The 21,826-nt window shown below is 41.5% G+C and overlaps 1 long non-coding RNA gene across 1 annotated transcript in view; it reads right to left on the reverse strand.

Annotated features, from left to right (window-relative positions):
• Window positions 1–21,826, reverse strand: part of LOC134357724 (uncharacterized) — a 90,094-nt gene that overhangs the window by 36,987 nt on the left and 31,281 nt on the right. The window lies entirely within an intron of this gene.

Genomic DNA, 21,826 nt, shown 5'->3' on the forward strand with positions numbered 1-21,826 from the left:
TATTTCTTTAGTTATTTATTTGGATTTTGCACAGATTGTCTTCTTATGTACATTAGTTATTTATTAGTCTTTGTGTGTAGCTTTTCATTGGTTCTATTGTGTTTCTTTGTTCTACTGGGAATGCCTGCAAGAAAATGAATCTCAGGGTAATATATCGTAACATATGCATACTTTGATAATAATTTCTCTTTGAACTTTGAATATTTTATCCAGCTATATAACTAACACCTTTAGGAATGAAGATTCTCTCAGCCCAAAGATCTTGAAGCTACGAGCAGGGCACCTCCTGTAAGTAAGCTGAATGAGTTTAGATCAAGTCAGCCTGAGCAATTTCTGTGAACTGCATCCAGCAAGAGGGAGAGGACTTGGCTACCAAAATTTATAAACTATATTCAGATAAAGAGTCTTCAACCTCAAGTGTTAAAAACAGTGTCTTCTTCCACAGACATTTGTATCTGATTCATTATGTTTTCTTTTCAGCAGATTCATTTTGCTTGCTGTGCTGTGATTTTGTATTTTTATTGGGTTCAGCAAGCAGAGAAAAGGCAGGATGCAGAATATTGTAGAGTGTAAAAACTAGCAACAAGCCCCATTAATTCAAGATTATTACTAATTAATCCAATAGTGAATTTTTGGAGAAACTGTATTTTACTATCATAAATAAGCAGTGGTTAAGGCTAAAGCAGGGAAATGTTAATGACAAGCAACACACATCGAAGTTGCTGGTGAACGCAGCAGGCCAGGCAGCATCTCTAGGAAGAGGTACAGTCGACGTTTCGGGCCGGGACCCTTCGTCAGGACTAACTGAAGGAAGAGTGAGTAAGAGATTTGAAAGTGGGAGGGGGAGGGGGAGGGGGGGCGATCCAAAATGATAGGAGAAAACAGGAGGGGGAGGGATGCAGCCAAGAGCTGGACAGTTGATTGGCAAAGGGATACGAGAGGATCATGGGACAGGAGGCCCAGGGAGAAAGACGGGGGGGGGGGACCCAGAGGATGGGCAAGGGGTATAGTGAGAGGGACAGAGGGAGAAAAGGAGAGAGAGAGAAAGAATGTGTGTATATAAATAAATAACGGATGGGGTACGAGGGGGAGGTGGGGCATTAGCAGAAGTTTGAGAAGTCAGTGTTCATGCCATCAGGTTGGAGGCTACCCAGATAGAATATAAGGTGTTGTTCCTCCAACCTGAGTGTGGCTTCATCTTTACAGTGGAGGAGGCCATGGATAGACATATCAGAATGGGAATGGGACGTGGAATTAAAATGTGTGGCCACTGGGAGATCCTGCTTTCTCTGGCGGACAGAGCGTAGGTGTTCAGCAAAGCGGTCTCCCAGTCTGCGTCGGGTCTCGCCAATCTATAGAAGGCCACATCGGGAGCACTGGATGCAGTATATCACCCCAGCCGACTCACAGGTAAAATGTCGCCTCACCTGGAAGGACTGTCTGGGGCCCTGAATGGTGGTAAGGGAGGAATGATGAAGCTACGTTCGGGAGGAATGAAGGAACAAAAGCATTAGATGAAACTGGGATAACTCCAGTGTAGAGCATGGGTCTGTCAGCCTGAATATCCTGTTTTTGTAAGTATTCTCTTTACTTTAACTATTGATGGCATGGGAAAAGCTATCACAACTCTTTATCACACTGTCAACGAAATTCACAGATATCTCATTTCTAAAGATCCAGGGCTCTCCCCTATTTAATCTAAGGTGCTCCCTTGGGGACATATTATTTAGCAAGATGCACAAACTGTGCCTTTCTAACCAGGGTACTGCTTGCCAATAGTCCTGTAAATAGGAAATAAGCCAGAAACTGCTGGAAACACTTAACATCTGCAGATTTATTTTTTTTTTCGTTTACTGTAAATAGAAAATAAATAATTTTCTGTATTCTATTATAAAGCAATTCTGAATAATTTACAATTAAGTGTTTGTATCACAATGACTCATACAAGAGCACATTTACTTTCAGATCATTGACCACCTAAAAGTTAATTGTTGATCTATTTAATAACTTGACTGGCTAAATATGTGTTAACATTTATCAGCATTACCTGATAATTAAATTAATATGAATTTTCTATAGCTTCAGTTTTTCCAAGGTCAGTAATAAATGTTGCTTACTGCTTTTTAGGGTTTTTGTCCAGAACAGACTGGAGGCTAGAAGTTTCATAGTTCTGTTTACTGTGCATTAAAACTGATACATAGCTTCTCAAATGCTGAATTAAAAGTTCTTACAGTATAAGATGATTATATTCAATGTTATCTGACAAAGAACAGCATCACAGCTCCCTTATGCACCAGCACATCTTTTCAGGACAGCCAGATGTTGCCGAAAAGTTCTTGTCAAATTTCGTGCTGCTGCAAATGGCTGGAGCTCATCAGGTAGTTCTTAAAGATAATGCACACAACTGCAACAGCCTTATTCCAGCTCCAAGAGATTGCTGTTTACTTCACTACGACCACTGTAGGTTTTCCTGATGGCTTGCTGACAGTAACACCCACAGAACAAGCCACAGGACCCACAGCAGAGTTGTTTTCTGTACAAAGGTGCTATCAAAACTGAGTGCCAAAAGTGTACTTCAAAAATAAGGTACAGAATAATGATTGGCAAAGAAGAAGACCGTTTTCTTTCTAATACAACACTGTTGACAAACCTGATAAAGAGTCTTCAGAAATAGGTACATAGGTTTATATAGCATAGAAACAAGCACTTAATGTGCAACACACCCATGATGACCAAGATGCTTTCTTGAACTTATCCCATTTGCCTGTATTAGCCCACATCCCCCTAACCCTTTTCTATCCATTACCCTGTCCAAATGTCTTCAAACATTATCAGCATATCTGCCTGTATCATCTCCAATCATCCGCTAATCTCTTAAAAATATTTATCCTCAGGGCTCCTTTAAATCATTGCTTCTCATCCTAAACTTCTGCCTTCTAGTTTTTGGTTCCCCTGCACTGGGGTAAAAGACTGTGGCTATCCATCTTATCTATCCCCTCTCCATGGTCACCCTTCAATCTTCTACATTTCACTGAAAGCAGTCTCAGCCTATCAGCTTCCCCTTATAACACAAGCCTTGCAATCCAGGTGACATCCTTGTAAACCCTGTGCACCATTTCTATAAATAATAATAATAATAGTAATAATAATAAATACTGTATCGATCCCAAGTGGGAAACTCTTTCGTTACAGCAGCAACATTTAAAGACACACTTAGCAGTGTGCAGACTTAACAAATAATAAAGTACAGAATAATAATATACACAAAAATAATTTACCAATGTGCAATAATTTGCAATAATAATGTGCGAAATAATAAAACAGAGACTATTGTCCTATGATGTGAGTTCTCCTGTAGCTCAGAGATGAACTGTTGTATATGCTTATTGCATTTGGTAGACTTCCTGTAACGATCCTTGTGACAGTGGAGCTGAGCGAATCTCTTTGAAAGGGTGCTCTGCTGCTTATTCAGTAGGTCATGGAGTGGATGTGCCAGATTCTCCATAATGTATAACACTTTGTTTAATGACCTCCTCTCCACTACTAACTCAAAAGAGTCCAGGTTGTAGCTGATGAAGGATCCAGCCTTTTTGATGAGCTTATTCAGTCTTTTGGCATCACCAGCACCGATGCTGCTCCCCCAACATAAAGTCGCAATGAAGACTACACTTGCTACAATAGAATGGTAAAAGATCTCCAACATCCTGCTGCACACACTGAAGGATCTCAGCTTCCTTAGAAAATAGAGCTTGCTTATCCCCTTCTTGTAAACAGCCTTGGCGTTGGTTTTCCATTCAAGTCTAACACAAGATAATCACATCACATTGCATCAGGAGGATATACTGTATTCAGGTTCCCACATCTGAGAATCCATGAATTCATCCTCCATGTAAAGCAGGGGGAATCCCAACCTTTTTTATGCAATAGAACCCTACCATTGACCAAGGAGTCTCTGGACCCCAAGTTGGGAACTCTTGATCTAAAGGTATTGAAGAATTAAACTCAGAGGTAAGCAAGGGATTAGAAACTTACTGACATCTCAGTGGTTGGCATGACTGAAGGGGAGATTGAAAAAGAGGATAAAAAAATACTTATTAAATATTAAAACCCAAGAGCTTTTGTCGATTAATGAGCATGCTGGAAGTACATGAATGGGATGTGGGGCACATGAGTATTTCTTAATAGCAAATTTATTATGGGGTGTATTATACTTTACATCAACATCCCACCCTCATATGATTTAGAAAGATCAGATGCTACCTTCAACCTTGCATTGATGCTCATTATTACAGTATAAGCCATCCCCAGCTGGTGAATGCCTCATTTTTAAGTACTCATAGATAGGAAAACACCAGTAATGCAGAACAGTCCTCACTGTCTTCACTTTTAGTAACTTTTTTTTTCTTATCAGTCCTATGTATTTTTGATGCAATTACAATACAATAATGTGGAAGTATGGTTTCCAGACTGAATAATTGTTTTGTGTATTCTCCAACTGGTGAACAAAATTAACTAAGGACATCTGTAAAACTGGGACGGAATGTTTGCTCAGGGTCGACAGAAATATGGAGGGCTATGTAGGAGGGAAGGTTTAGGTTGATTTTAGAGTAGGTTAAAAGGTTAGCACATCATTGTAGGCTGAGGGGCCTGTACTGTGCTGTAATGCTTTATGTTCTATGCTTTATAAGATAGCATTGTCAAAGTAGAGGCAGTAGAGACATAGGAGATTGTAATAAAGTACTTAAAAGGGAACAAAATGGGAGGAAGTGGTATCATGGTATGTGCTGGAATCGTTGAACTTATTGTAGATATTGAACTGGCCGGTACAGCAAGTATAGCCACTTAGGTTCCCATAGAAATTTTATTTTATTTGGAGGAAGTGAACGGAGACAAAGAAGAAGTTTTTCAAAGTAAGTACAATTTGCGCCAGCCACGGGGGATCATGACAAATGGTGATTAGATACGCACCTATTCAAGAAAGAAATGGAGGCCCGTGACTGGAAGTTTCTTTGGAGGATCGAATGCCTAATATAGAAGGCTGAAGCTTAAATGATTGGTGGTGAGTTTTACATTTTAAGTTTTTAGTACACAGATAGACTTGATGTGAATTAAATTCTCACTTAAGGGAAGTGTAGTCTGTAAGCTTTATTAGGATGGAAGGTGCAGAGGTGCCACAGCTCAGAATTAAGATGAAATACCAGTGTTCCACACTCCAGACATACCTGCATCGTGGAAACAAGACAGTAAAGGGCTCTGCTCAGTGGTTGAACAATACCATACCTCTTTCCACAGGCCCCTATATTCACTGGTTCTCTACTCCATGTTCAACAAACAATTGAAAATACAATCTGGCTTTCAATTGTGGTCTTCCATCTCCACCCACAGCCACTTATTTTCTCACTACACTTTCCCGTGCAACCACAGGAAACACAACACCAAACTTTTTATCTCCTTCCTGACCATCATCTAGTAACCTAAACACTCCTTCTATGTGAAGCTGCGATTCGCTTATACTTCCAATTCAACGTACTACATTGTAGAACAAATGCTGTTTTTCACTTTACTTCTCTGTACTGTTTCATCTTCTTACACCTCCTCCACACAGATCAGCTTTAATTAACAAGCCTTCGCTATCCTTTCTCAGCTAGTACCTCCATTGCTTACATCCGTCAGTCTCTCTTGGATTCCACCCTAACTCTCACATTCCTTTTGCTCACTCCATGCCTCTGTTTAATTTCCAACTTCTACTTATGAAACATTAATTTTGTTTACTTCTCCACAGATGCAATGTTGGTGCTTAACTAAGTTTCCGCATATTTATAAAAACTTGTTCACTCTTTCTTGGGTTCTAATGAAACTCATCGACCAGAGAGACTAACTTAATTTCTTCCTCTCAATAGATGCTGCATGATTGCTGATTATTGTTAGTAATTTTAGTTTTTATTGTATTAGTGTGTTAATACTTTGATAAACAATCTATATCCTAGACATCTAACTCATGTGCATACTTTAATGAATCTCTAACCAATTGCTCAGTTATTTATATTGATGAAGGGGAGGTTGAGTTGCTAATGGTTGAAACTGAACATTAAAATTAATTGAACCTTAAAACTGACATTATAAAACACTTTATAATGAGAATCACAGGATCCAGGTTGAATAGTTTAGAGTTAATTATCCATAGAAAAACTAATTGCTTGATATAATAGTCTGCCCAGGCAGGTAATGCATGTCAACAATAAAGGCAAATTCATGATATAGATATCCTTCCTGCAGAAAGTAGCATTTGTTGGTGGAAAAATTAATAACGTGGAAGTGTTTGAGGTTTTGGACTATTCATGTTGACCATAATGGTCACTTTTGGCTTTACTGTTATATAAAAAAATTGATTGCATTCAATCAGATTGTTCTACAGAAGACTATCTGATTGAAAGTGGAATTAATGCAGAGTCAAAAATGATGGCATCGTGCTACTCCAGAAATTTGCCTAGACACTTCCAATTGGAATGTTTTCAGTATGAGATGTCTATTTAATGGTGCAATCCTGTTTGTCAACACTTCATGCCTCCAGTATAAAACTGATGTTGCTGGTGCAAGCAAAATCCATGATTTGACAATCACAAGCCAAGCAACATCACCACAACACTCTTTGGTCAATTGTAATGTCATTTTAGGAGGCCACTCACACTCACACTCACCTGCTGGCACCAATATAGCTCTTTGCAGGCTGTTTTCACAGTCTGAAAAAATATTCCTATATGCCACTTCTGCTATCTTCAGCTACTTAATTGGCACATACAATCCACTTATAAAGGGTGCTACCTCAATACTCCCATTAAAGGTTAAAGTCTGTCAAGAGCCTTGTGACCCATCAGGCCGGTGCTTATGCTGGTTTCCATGGCGTGAAGCAACTGAGAGTACGAGACTCCCCCCGCCCCCGCCCTCCGGATAGGACGCCAGTCCATCATGAGGTTAACCCCCAGCATTTTTGCCAGTACCCATTCTCAGCTGGGTAGATTGGAGTATTGTGTGGTTAAGTGCCTTGCACAAGGACACACACGCTGCGTCGGCCAAGGCTCGAACCCATGACCTGCAGATCGCTAGTTCAACGCCCTAACCACTTGGCCACGCGCCACACTTGATACTTCCATGGAAAATGGTATTTGAATGGAAATATTGGGTAGATGCCACAGGTTCCAAAAACAAGTTAAGGCAATCTAAGGGAACAAGGACTTTCCAAACTCCTATTTATTAAGAAAGTTGCTGCAATGATATGTGATGTTTGGCAATCAAGCTTAAATCCAGACCCTGTCTATGAAGGTCAAAAATCACAGTCACACTCAGCGTCCTAGCCTCAGGGCCATTCCAACTACTGTGGCTGATCTCTGCATTTATCAAAGTTTGCTGTTTACCATGGGATTAGGAAGGTCACCAATTCTCTAGTCAGGGAGAAGTAACTTTGCTTTTTCTTTAGTTGAGCAGGATGTGGTTTCATAACCACTTGGACTTGCCAACATTGCTAACTTCCCTAAAGTTTAGGCCATGACAGACTGCACTCATGGTGTGTAATTTTCCCCTTTGAAACTCAGGGCTCTTCATGAATCACTGGAGCTTCTCTTCTCTCAGTATGCAAGTCATTGTTGACCATCAAAAATGTTTTATCACATCCTGTCCCTAACTTCCACTCACTGCGCACCAAAAACACACCTCAGTTGAATCTGGACACACTTCTAACCGCCCCTGAACCTTGGTTTCATCAACACATCCATGCATAGTTGTCCCTGACCCTGGTTCACCCCATGTGCCTAAATGTGTTCCAAGTCTTGGACCATTAGTTCCACTTGCATATCAAACCAAAATGATCCCAGATCTCCAATTCCAAGCATGCACCTAATCACATTTCTGGTCCTTGAACATCCTGCACACTGCTGGTCCGAGACCCCTCAGTTTTTGCTGCACACCTTGCCATGCTCCAAACCGCATCCCTTCTACACCCACCCCCCTCCCACAGTTGTGCCCACACGTCTAATCAGAGTGGTCTCTGTGCCACAATTTCAACCACACACATAACCACTTCCTGAACTAGTGGGCAGCCTTGGAGCTGGGTGTTTGGGACATGTGTGAGATCTAAGCGCTAGAGATGTGCCTGGGCTCAGAAGTTGGTAATGAGAATGTTGCCAGGTGTACAGATAAGCAAAGGGAATACAGGACATAGAATCGTACAACACAGTATACATGAGGAATTCTGCAGATGCTGGAAATTCAAAGTTACACACATCAAAGTTACACACATCAAAGTTGCTAGTGAACGCAGCAGGCCAAGCAGTATAGGCCCTTTGGCCCTTGATCAATTGCTAACCTATATAAACTTATGCCATGAACAATCTAACCTGTTCTTCTTAAAAAGCACATCATCCTCCATTTTTCTTCTATCCATGTACTTATCTGAGAGTCTCTTAAATGCCTCTATTGTATCTGCCTTTACCACCACTCCCAGTAGTGTGTTCCGGGCACTTAACACTCTCTGTGTAAACCACCTACCTCAAAGTTCAAAGTAAATTTATTATAAAAATATATATACACTCAGGGCCACTTTATTAGGTACACCTGTTCATTAATGCAAATATCTAATCAGCCAATCATGTGGCAGCAACTCAATGCATAGAAGTATGCAGACATGGTCAGGAGATTTAGTTGTTCAGATCAAACATCAGTATGTGATCTAAGTAACTGTGGGATGATTGTTGTTACCAGATATATCTTAGAAACTGCTGATCTCCTGGGATTTTCATGCACTACAGTCTCTAGAGTTTACAGAGAATGGTGCGAGAAGCAAAAGACATTCAGTGGGTGGTAGTTTTGTGTGTGAAAGCACCTTGCTGATGAGAGAGGCAGAGGAGAATGGCCAGACTGGTTCAAGGTGACAGTAACTCAAATAACCATGCGTTACAACAGTGGTGAGCAAAAGAGCACACAACTGTTGGTACCTCCTGCATCTAATAGAGTGACCACTGAATGTATATCAGCATATACTATCTTGAGATTTGTTTTCTTCCAGGTATTTTCAGGAAAATAAGAAATACAGTAGAATTTATGAAAAACTATAAATTACAAAGATAGACAAGCATCCAATGTGCAAAAGAATACAAATAATTAAAAATATTAACAGTAGTGTTCTTGAGACTGAATCTATAGATTGTTGAGTCAGTTCAGAGTTGAGGTGAGTTAAGTTATCCACACTTGTTCAGGAGCCTGATGATTGTAGAGTAGTAACTGTTCCTGACCCTGATGGCATGGCACCTAAGGCTCCTGCACCTCCTGCCCAATGGTAGTTGTGAGAAGAGAGCATACCTCTGACAGCTCCCAAAACATTCCAGCTTAAATGGATGTCTTCTCACGTTGGCTACTGCCACACTGGGAAAAAGTCTCTGGCTTTCCATTTGATCTGTGCCTCTCATATACCTCTATCAAGTCACCTCTCATCCTCCTTCACTCCAGAGAGAAAAGTGCCAGCTTGCTCAACCTTTCTTCATTAGGCAGCATCCTGGCAAATTTCCTCTGCATCCTCTCTAAAGCTTCAACATCCTTCCTATAGTGGAGGCAACCAGGACTAAAGAAGGCAGGAGAGAAGTGGGGGGGCAAGGGTTCCTGCGTCTGAGTCCACAGTGCATGTGCAAGAGAGTGTGCACATATTGAACTGCACTTATACAGTGCGTGCGTGTGCGTGTGTGTGTGTGTGTGTGTGTGTGTGTGTGTGCGCGCGCGCGCGCAAATCAATTTCTTTGCACCAGATCTTGGTATTACCTTGGGCCCCCTTGCCACTTGAGCTATTTCTATCTTTGATATCTCTTTTCTTTCCCCTCTCAAGTTTCTTTTGAAGACCCTGACCTGGCATTCTGATTTCGCTTCTTTGCAGGAATGGGACCCACTGTCAGGGCCTCACGAATGGCTGCTTTTTGATATCCCAAGGACACGGCCTGGAAGACCAGCGTGCCTTCAGGGTGTCAGATTTTCGTGGCTTTGGAGATGGGCTGATTCTAAGCTGGTGCCCCGACTGAGGCGTCACGGGAGAACATGGAACATCGGGAGCAGCGGCTTAGCTGCCAATGTGTGCAAATCAATTCCTTGGCAGCAGGTTGTGTCCAGAGACCTGAGCCATTCTAGGGCTGACTCTCTGGGTGCAGAGCTCAGAAAAAGTGACGCAACAGACTCTTAACACCATAAATCAGCAAGTTGTTTGTTATGTCTCCCCTCTCATTGTGATACGGGGACACCTCTTTTTCTCTTACTCGGGAGAGAGAGAGCCTGTGATACGTCAAATTACCGGGTGAACAAGTAGCTTTTGGGGTACTGCAAGTCTGTGTCTTTATTGATGCTTTGCTGCATGCTTGAGTGCTCAGTGGAGGGTGCCGATGTTTTTTTTTGCTGGTGGGTGGAGGGTTGTTCCTCTGCTGCTGCTAATGCGTGGGAGGGGGTGCTGGGGGTGGGGCTTTGGGGTTCTAACATTTAACTGTCATTCATTCTTTGGGGCACTCCTCTGTTTTTGTGGATGTTTGCAAAGAAAAATTATTTCAGGATGTATATTGTGTACATTTCTCTGACATTAAATGTACCTATTGAAACCAGTGGGCACGTGGCCAAGTGGTTAAGGCATTCGACTAGCGACCTGAAGGTCATGAGTTCGAGTCCCAGCTGAGGCAGCGTGTTGTGTCCCTGAGCAAGGCACGTAACCACACAGTGCTCTGCAACAACACTGGTGCCAAGCTGTATTGGCCCTTGCCCTTCCCTTGAACAACATCAGTGTCGTGAGAGGGGAGACTTGCAGCATGGGCAACTGCCGGTCTTCCATACAACCGTGCCCAGGACTGCGCCCTGGAGGGTGAAGACTTTCCAGGTGCAGATCCATGGTCTCACAAGACTAACGGATGCCTTATATATTGAAGCCAATTGAACAGGTCTTTTCTCTGTGAAGCTGAAGCTGAGTAAAAGGAAGCACACATGGGTGGCTCGAACTCCACAACGCCGTGTTGGGGGTCTGGACTGTCACCTTCATGAGGGTTGTACAATCACACGCCTGAATGCTGCTCTGGACTTATACCTCAGGCACTCAGATGCTTTAACATGTTGGGAAGGAGATGGCTAGTTTAAAGAATAAAATGATGGGCGCACCTTCATCTGGAAGGTTAAGTCAAAAGGATGAAATTAATTGTCAAGGATGAGATGGTGCACAATCTCAGGGGCTACCACAATGGGAACATCTTTGATCCTCTTTAGAACAGGAATTAACATTCTACAGTCAACAGTGCATACAACCAAATTCTTGAAACCAGAGACAAGACCTGAAAGGACTTTCCCTCTGAACATGGAAAATCTCCTCATTCATGTCCCAAAGAGAGACAAACTGTTTCTCCTTGGCAGCTGTAACGCCAGAGTGGATAAGAACACAAACTCTATAGAGCGAAGACCAACTCCACCAGGTCTTTCTCTTGACAAAATGTTTGGTAATGGCCTCACCAGGATGAACGGCTTGTTTCATTAGAGAGATGAGCACAATGCTTTGTGGCAAAGCACCCTGGTTCAAGCAATAGCATGCAGGCACACTGCTTCACTGTCCTAGTGGGTCTCCAGTGGAGAACGGTTTCAGTCTTGTCAAGCTAATATTGTGCCAGTTGCATTTTTCTGGGGGACACAATGCACCACTACATGGTTTTGTTGTCGTTTGCTGCATCCGGCACAGAATCACAACAACATTTGCAATCTATTCCCTTCGGAGGCGATGCTTAGAGTCGGGACATTGACTTCATGCATTTATCCTTCCACTTCTCCCTTTCCTTTTTGTTCTTGCGCTTCCTACCTGTGCTGTGAATGCAGGAAAACTGAAGGATTTGGGAACGACCGTAAACCATGCAGGAACAATTAACCTGCTTGAATGGTGCTCCTGAAGTGTACAGTATAAACACTTCAGGTAAATTGACCAGAGGCTATATAATTGGATGGCTTGATGAAGAGGGCATAAGTGACATGCTCCCCAGTGAGATTTAGAGCCTCCTTTTGCTATAATACAAACGAGGAGGACGACCCTTCCAGCTTCGAGGTGTTCACCACAAGAAAACTTGCCAATGGTTAATTTTCCTGATGAATGGAGCAAAACATTTATTGCAATGAACTAATGATATTCACAAATTAATGGCTCCATGCAGGGTTATGACTGTTTATGGGCTGTATACAGGCTATGTCACCCAACCCCCATCCCTCAGCATTGCTCCATGCTCCTTGCAATGTTAATTCTTGAGAAGAATTCCCCTGCGTTGGGGAAGTTGAAGGCCCAGTTTCTGTGAGTCCAAGTCCACTGGAGGCTGGTGACCTGGAGATGGCCTGTCCTGGGGTCAGAGGACCATTTGGGTGTGTGCACGTCAGGGACGTAAAAGACTTGTTTTGCTGTTGTAGTTGCTGTTGCTGATGTGTTCTATGTTGGTGCCAAATGTGTGATGACACTTAGTCATAGAGTCCTAACAAACTACAGCACAGAAACAGGCCCTTCAGCCATCTAGTCTGTGCTGAACTATCCTGCTACCTAGTCCCATCAACCTACACCAGGACCATATCCCTCCATACCCCTCCCATCCATGTACTTATCCAAACTTATCTTCAATTAAACACACACCTGCCACTTCTGCTGGCAATTTGTTCTACACTCTCACCAACCTTTGAGTGAAGAAGTTCTTCCTCATGTTCCTCTTAAACATTTCATCATTCGCTCTTAACATGTGACCTATAGTTCTAGTCTCACCCAACCTCAGTGGGAAAAAAGGCTGCTTACTTTTACCCTGTCTATACCTCTTATGGACTGCCTCCCCCCTGTGTTGGTTGTTAATGCAAATGACTCATTCCACTATATGTTTCAATGTACATGTGATGAATAAATGTGAACCAGTGTTTGTTCCTTTCTCCCTGCTGCGCCTTTCTCCTCCCCTTCACAGCCACTGTATCTGTTGCTGCTTCAGAAGACACTGTTGCTTGGCTCGCTGTCAGCAGCTTCTTGAACTGCACATAGAAAATACTGTACTGTTTCTCATACTGTAGAATCAAAGGTGGACAGCAATTTGCATAACTGCAGTGCAATGTCTGAACATGATCATATTCAAGCTGTCAAAATGGCTGAAACTCCAAAATGGTGTAAACATACAGTGAATTCTGATTAAGTGATCCAGCAGTTGACTGGGGCAGCCTCTTATTTGGGACAGCACTTATAGAACAAAAACTAGTCCAGAAAATAGCTGGATTCTCTTTGTTTTATTTGGGACACTATGCTGCTTTATTGGGACAGGAAACCATTGCCGAGCAGTTTCTAATTAGCATCAGTCGTGAGCTTGTACGGTCATCAGACACTACACCGTGCTTAGAGCAAACAGTTTTTAAATTGTGTCAGATGTGTGTGTGTTTTTTTTCCGAAAAGCAACAAGACAATTTAGAACTCTTTTGCTCACTGCAATTTCAAGCATTCAGGCTTGGAGATGCCGCAAACGGCAGAGAGTGAAAATGAAACAATTTTGTTACTTCAACAGGTTAGGATCTACAAAAAATTTGAAGGTATCGACAATCATCTTTAATGTTACAATGAAAATAAAGATTTGGAGGATGCAATTTTATGAAGACAGTCCATTATGTGCACTAGGTGTCTGCGCTAATTTTGTTCATTTACAGTCAATCAAAAGAGCACAGCAGCATGTTGGGTTCTTTCCGACAATGGCAGTGAAATGTGTGTGGGAGAGTTTTTAAACTGGAAAAGCCATTGCACTGGGACAGTTCCACTCTCTCGACCTCGAAAGTCCAGGTTCAGCGCTACAAGCAGTCATCACAAACTGGGGTCTCCCTTGTTTGCAATGGCGAGCCATGACTTCTCTGTGACTTATCATGCCCTTCGCTCTCCATGAAGCATTGCAGAACTGCCTTCTTGGCCGCTGGATCTCCCTGCTGATCTCATCCACCACAGCTGACTTCACCCTACTTCACCAGGGTACGAAGCCTACTGACTACCTCACCTGTTTTTGCCTGTGTGTCGAAGGTGGGTACCTGGAATGTGGCTGCTGTCACATGAAAACAGCTACTTGGAGCCACAGCTGAGAACTGAGCAAAGTTGAGAGAGTTGCGTCAGAATGGACACGGTAAGCCCCTTCATCAGACACCCCACACACAGGATGACTTCCGCCTTTGATAACTATTAGAAACCAAGACACAGTTTTATAGTATTGTAGTAGCATTGGTAGTGTTCCTATTTATTCTGCATTTCATTTAAATACATAATATGTTACTCTGCTAAATTGCAGTTTGTCTTTATTACCTATAATGGCAGAAGGACAGAGAGCAGCGCGCTGCGCGTGCGCAGCCCTCCGGTGAAAAATGATATTGTATCCATTAAATAGGGGCCGTGGACAATTCTGATTTGATGGAGATGGACGTGAAAGCACAGAGGAACATCTGGAAAAATTTCTGAAACGCCAGTTCGCTGCTGTTGTTACTGCGTGATCAGGAATCTTTCGGAGGAAAGGCCTCAAAATCCCCGGCGTTGCCTGCTGTTGGCGACCGAGATTGAGGTCAAATCATTCGGATAGATATTGCGCTCAGTACTCGGTGTCGGAGCACTGATCGGAGGCTTGAAGTTTTCGGACGACTCAGAGTCGGACCGTGGTCGGGTATGGCAGGGAGAATTTTCTTACTTCTCCCGTCTGCGTGAGATGTGGGACATTTGAGAGACTTTGAACTTTTTACTGTGCTCATGGACTTCATCAAGTTATGGTATTGTTGCACTATTGTAACCATATGTTATAAATATGTGGTTTTGTTAGTTTTTTCAGTCTTGGTCTGTCCTGTGTCCTGTGATATCACACCAGAGGCAATATTGTTTCATTTCTTAATGCATGCATTACTAAATGACAATAAAAGAGGACTGCGTGTCTTCATAATCTAAATTGAAAACAAAGCTGATGGATTTTACAATGAAGCATATATTGAATAAAAAATAATATGATATTATATTTTGATATTACTGACCTGAATGGTCTCAATCATTACTCCTCTTACATATTTCTGTTTCTGATTATATGGTATATTACATTAAAATTAGGTGATTACAGATATCAAGGTGGGTGAAAGAATAACATTTTTCCATCGTTTATCTAGACACTAAAAATTACTGCATCCATAAAGTTGACTGATGGTTAAAAAAGCCAGTTTTAGTCCTTTTCATTTTTGACTTCACTTAAAGCAATGATATGCTTTTAGAACCTCAGAGTGTGCCCCCACCCAGTATAAACATTACCAAAACCGCTCGCACTCTAACGGTACACTCTGCTCACTGGTGTTATTGAAGGGAGGTTCCTGCAATTTGCCTGAGTAAAGCTTGGCAAAGTACTAAAGGATGTGAATATAATCCTGTTTTTACTTGGTTTTGTAGATACAGAGTTCAATTTATGTTCATTCCAGAGCACATCACTCTGCACTTTCAGACAAATGAAGGAAACTACAGTACATGTATTTATTTATGCTGCATGGTTCAAAAAGAAAAGCAGGAATGACTGGTGCTGAGTGAAATGTTCATGAGTGCTTCTGGGATAGACCTTCATGAATCACTCCTTGTGATTAACAGCCAGTTGAATACTTCGTAACTACAATCCCTTTTTTAATAGCCAACAGGCCCAAATATGCCAATGTGCAAGCAATCATTTGCACCTTACCCAAGAAAGAAGCCTGGACCAGAAGCAAAACTAATTTTCTCTTGCTTCCACATCTCAAAAAAGGGCATGTAGGCTTAGAAATTCAATCACATGGTGCTGATTATTTATTGAGTTAAATGCAAAATCCATGGAGTTTCTAAAAGCATTTAACAAACAGATTATTTCTACTACCTCTTTCTAACATCAGTCATTATTTGAATAAGAACAAGCATCAGCTGTTGGTAAAGCAACAGCAAAGTAATTGTTTCATTCTCTGGGGGACATTCCTGTAAAGGCTGCCTTGTATTCATTGCCTCCCACCCTCTTGCCACAGCTTCTCTTGCTCTGAGATGCTTCCTATTCCCAAAACTGCCACTGTCAGAGCACCTGTGCCAGGCTATTTGTGAGGCCAACAGCCACTGCAGTGTTAAAGCAGTAGATCTAATTACTGTGGCTCAGAGAAACTTTAGCTATGGGCTTTGAACTTTGACACCAGCAGAAGTAAAATACTGGGCAGATGCAGAAGCATACCAAAAAAAAACTCACGTGCTTTGCAATTAAGCAATTACGTACATTTTATGTCTTTGAAGGATTCAGTTGTAAGAACAGGCAGCATAAACTTGGTTTGTACTCCTTTTCCAGTTTGAGTGGTGATCAGATTGAAATGTACAAAATTACAGTGTTTATTCAAATTAAAAGACTGATGTTATATCCCCTAGTAGGCAAATTCAGAAGGAAGTCTAACCTTCAAGTCAAAACCTGACAATGTAAACTTAAATTCAGGAGCACTTTTGCACACGCTTCAGTACTAAATAAGAATTACCTTCCTACAGAAAGCTGTGGTGCTATATGAAATGAAGGATTAGACTTGTAAGCATGATCAAAAAAAGATTTTATTAGTAAGACAAATAAATATATTGTCCCTCATGGTGTCTGATTCTCACTTGGACAGGGATGGTGTTGGCCAATGTAAAATCAGAGATATATAGCACAGAAACAGGCACATCAGCCCACTGTGTCAATGGCTACAACCAACTGTCCCTTCACATTAATCTTGCATTGAGCCCACTTTTTGTTCTCCTGACCCCTCTCAACAACCAGACCCTACCACTGAGTCTATACTCTTAAGGACAATTTAAAATGGCTAATCAAACTCGCTAATGAGAGGCACTGATCATGTGGATAGTCACAGGCTTTTTCCCAGGGCTGAAATGGCTAGCATGAGAGTGCATAGTTTTAAGGTGCTTGGAAGTAGGTACAGAGGAGATGTCAGGGGTAAGTTTTTTTACACAGAGAGTGGTGAGTGATGGTGGAGGCGGAAATGGTAGGGTCTTTTAAGAGACTCCTGGATGGGTACATGGAGCTTAGAAAAATAGAGGGCTATGGGTAAGCCTAGGTAGTTCTAAGGTAAGGATATGTTCGGCACAGCTTTGTGGGCCAAAGAGCCTGTATTGTGCTGTAGGTTTTCTGTTTCTGTTTCCGAACTTCCAAACTGCATGTCTTTGGGATGTGGGGTGAAAGTGGAGCATTCAGTGGAAAGTGACATGGTCACAGGAAGAGCATGTAAACACCATGCAGGCAGTTCCCAAGGTCTGAATTGAAGCTTTGTTCCTGTCACTGTGTGGCAGTAGTTCTCCTAGCTGGATCACTGTGCTGCATGTAACTATTCAATGCTTCAGATGCAGATCTGTCAAAGGTGTCAGATTTCATCATACTCTTCTTCCCCTGCTATGATATATACATTAACTTCAAATGCAATCTTCTGAGAAGGAATGGGGTACTATTCTGTTCTTACAGCCTAGTTAGCTTTCTGATATCACTACAGTAATTCCATGGCTATAAAGCTTTAAAAAAATTACAGAAGGTAATTGCTGTCAAGATTCCTAAAGCCATTCTAAGAACATGATGCATATCTCTATCTCTGACTTCCCCTATGTAATCCTGCTAATCTTCCCTTGTGTTTTTAATCTTTGTTTATAACTTGCAGTACATTTTCTATTAATGTATTTATCTGCCAGAGTGACACCACCTTCTCACTTTGTCTCTTCCCTGCTATGTAACATAAACTGCTAATATTTTGTCTAAAAATTGCTATCTATCTTTAAATCTATTACCTATTTACATCATGCTTCCCATTCTTATCTGTTTGGTGCTTGCCTCATACTTCTGCTTCCTGTAGCTCTTGTAGTATGTCTATGAGCTGAGCATAGGTCCTAGAAAATTCGATATATTGCATACTCAGGTATTGCTAGTAAGGTGTGATGAATATTTACTGTCCAGGGCTAGGAGGCCTTTCTTTCTTTTTTTTGCCAAGCTCAGCTTTATACCACCATAGCAACTGAAACTTCCAGAGACCAAAGAGCTGTATTTGAGTAAGATAGATTCCAACCAATATTCTTTGTTTTTCTTCTTATTGTAAATGGAAGCCAGTCTTCAGTTCTTAAGGTGAATAGCAAACAATAATCAATTTGAAGTTAAAAGGACCACTTTGCAAACAAGCACACTGTCTATAAAATACAGGATGCTGGTTCACAGCGCCTGGGTTCATTTCTCAAGAGTTGTAGTGTAAGATAACGGGGTCATTTAATTGGTCTTTGTTTCAAACTAGACAACATGGCTAAGTTATTTAGTTCACAGAAGCTTGCAGACCAGATTTAGTACATCAGATAGCTGGTCTATTGATAGTTGAAAGGCTTGTATGCTCAACAAGCTAGCTTCACGGCATTAATTGTGGGTAACTGGGAACTCTCTCTCCAGAAGCTTTTAGACTGTCTGTGTAAAAAGGTATCTGAAAAACATATACTGTAATATGTAAATGAAGTTATCCAAGTGGCAGAAAAACAGTATAAGTGTAGAGAACAGTCAGACCTATTAGGAAAGGGAAAGAACATCAAGAAGTGTGACAGAAACAGGGGGTAAACCAGAATCCATTCCTCTGCCTTCAATTTCTGCAATGGACTGTCACTCTATGGTATGTCACTTCAGCTAATAGGAATTGTACTTGCATTTTGGAAATCCTTAGTGTTTTATAAAGTAAGATAGAAAACCACTGTGAGTTTTAAATGTGTTTTTACAATTTTGTCTGTATTTAAATGTGCATCACTAAAAATAATTGAACTGTGTTTCAACTACTTTGTTAGCTGAAAGTATCTCCTCCTTGGTGGGGTGGGGTGGACGGGAGGAAACCCACTACTCAATAGTGGTCATTGGCAGCTAAACTTGCCATGAAGAATAAACAGGGAAGTAAACTTTTAAAGAGTGAAGCCACCCGTAGCTATCTGTGTCAGATAGAGCTTAAGGTCTTCACGTGAGTTTAGAACTTCACGGTCAGCAAACTCAATAAAATCCCAAAGGCAGAATTTGTTCTTCCCTAGTGGCTGAGACAAAATCGTGGATTTACACCTATTGATTTAATGCTGGGTGTCTTGCTAGGCAGTTAAAAGTTGAGCGTGTTAATATAGCATTAGAGTCACAAATAATGTGGACAAGGTGAAGACAGCAGTTCCCCCTTCCCTTAAAGTACCCTATAGAACTGCAGCCAGTCTATCTGCTACTCTCTTCTCTATTTGTTTATCCTGTTTATATTGGGGATGGGGGGGAGAGGTAAGATTATGGATAGAAGAATTGTTATTTGCATGTGTAGGTGTTACAAAATGGGAAATTGTTGGGATTACACAGCCAGCAGAGACAACATTACAGTGTGCATTACAAGTCATTACCTTTGCCTCAATTCTGAATTTTGATGCTGTTTTCTAAAATTTGACTGGAGACTCAAAAGTGAGCCAGCTGCATTGTTCTGAAAGAAGAAGATATAATGGCAAATAAAAAAAATGGTCAACTATGTTGTGTTTGAATTCATCACTGAAGACACAAAAGAAGTCAAAAGAACCAAAAACAAACAAAGAAATAATGAGAATGTGGATCTGACAGAAATAAATATAGGCAAAAAAAAGGGTTGGTAAATCAAGACCAATTAAATCCCAATGGTCAGACTTGAGTATCGGAGTTTTGAAAGCACTGGTGATAGAGATAGTGAACGCATTAATTATTTCCTTTCTAAATTCTACGGATTCAGATTCTTGAATTGTTCCTGTGGATTAGAGGAAACTGAATGTGACCTCACTACCTATAAAATGAGGGAAAGAAGAAATTGGGAACTATTAACCTGCTAGCACAACAGTGTAGATTCAAGATTGCTGTTCTCAAGTGTAAAGGAGAACAGAATAATTGGTACCCAGGTGTCCCCCGCTTTTCGAATATTCGCTTTACGAAACCATTAGTACCCTGTTTTCGCTTTCAGAAGGTGTTTTCACTGTTATGAAAAAAAATTCAGCGCGCGATAAAAGGCAGAGCACACCCCGAGCAGCCGCTCTCCCCTGGATTCGGAACGGCATTCTCACCGGCATTGCTGAAACACATGCCTGTGAGCAGCCATTTGCAAGATGAGTTCTAAGGTATCGGAAAAGCCTGAAAGAGCTCGTAAGGGTGTTACACTTACGGTAAAACTAGACATAATTAAGCGTTTTGATCGTGGTGAACTAAGTAAGGACAACGTGAGTTTGGCTTGTGGAAGCTGACGAACATGATGTTGAAGAGGTTTTGGCATCCCATCACCAAGAACTGACAGATGAAGAGCTGATACAATTGGAAGAAAAAAGGATAACAATTGAAACCGAATGAGTAATGATAAAGTACTACTTTAATTTTGAAAGGGTACGTCGGTTTAGCAGATATTTGCAGGATGGTCTGAGCCTTATTAAAGAACTGTGTGATAGAAAAATACACGGGGTCAGCAGTCAAGCAAGCCTTCCATATCAGCCACAGCAGACGACGAACCTCGACCTTCGACATCGAGGCGGGCAGAGATAGAAGAAGATGAGCTGCCTGTTCTAATGGAAACAGGCGACGAGATGACACCCCAGTGTCCCACCACTCCAACCCCCAGGCCACGGACAGATACCTATTTGTGGAAAATGCAACGGTAGCCAGGACACACACAGCATATCTTTAAGAAAAAAGCCGAAATAAACATGCTAATTAATTAGGTACCGCCGACACGTAATTGTTGGCCCAGATCAGAGACGACGCAATCAGAAATCGGCACTGATCTGGTCCTACAATTACGTGTCCTGCGGCACCTAATTAATTAGCTTGTTTATTTCGGCTTTTTTCTTAAAGATGTGCTGTGTGCCTCCCAGCTACAGCTCCCTGCATGCTTCGCAGCAAAGTATCGCTTGGCGGCCTGGAGGGTGGGGGCCACTGCACCACCCAAACTCCGACTCAGCCTAACACACCATCATCAGTGTGCTCGGTGCTGTCCCAATTCCGGTAAGTGATACTACACTGTACATACATTATTTCTACTTTATATAGGCTGTGTATTTTTATGTGTTATTTGGTATGATTTGGCAGTTTCATAGCTTAAAGGTTACTGAAGAGCGTGTTCTTGCCAACAGGGCTTGCGTGAGATTTTCTGCCGATGGCGCTTGTGTGAGCTTTTCGCTATGGAGAACAGTTCAGTAATGATTGTGGAAAAGTATTTCTACTTTATATAGGCTGTGTATTTATCATATCATTCCTGCTTTTTTATATGTTACTGTTATTTTAGGTTTTATGTGTTATTTGGCATGATTTGGTAGGTTATCTTTGGGTCTGCGAACGCTCACAAAATTTTCCAATATAAATAAATGGTAATTGTTTCTTCGCTTTACAACATTTCGGCTTACAAACTGTTTCATAGGAATGCTCTACCTTCGGATGGCGGGGGAAATCTATACAGTGAATCTGATGCAGCAAGAAAAAGTACAAAAGATAAAGAACAAAATAATAATTAAAATCACAATAAATATAAATATATGATAGCTTATATACATAGATGGATTGCACATCCACAAAGTGATATTAGGCTGACAGTAAATAATAAAGTAGTGATGTAGTTAGTGGGTGGAGGTGTTAATCAGCCTTACTGCTTGGGGAAAAGAACTGCTTTTAAGTCTGGTGGTCCTGGCATGGTTGATTCATAGCTTCCTCCCTGATGGGAATGGGGCAAACATTCCCTGAGCAGGGTGGGTGGGATCCTTCATGATGTTACTGGCTCAGATATGTTCACCCTT

This window comes from Mobula hypostoma, chromosome 17 (assembly GCF_963921235.1).
Source record: "Mobula hypostoma chromosome 17, sMobHyp1.1, whole genome shotgun sequence".
NCBI classification, from domain to species: Eukaryota; Metazoa; Chordata; class Chondrichthyes; order Myliobatiformes; family Myliobatidae; genus Mobula; species Mobula hypostoma.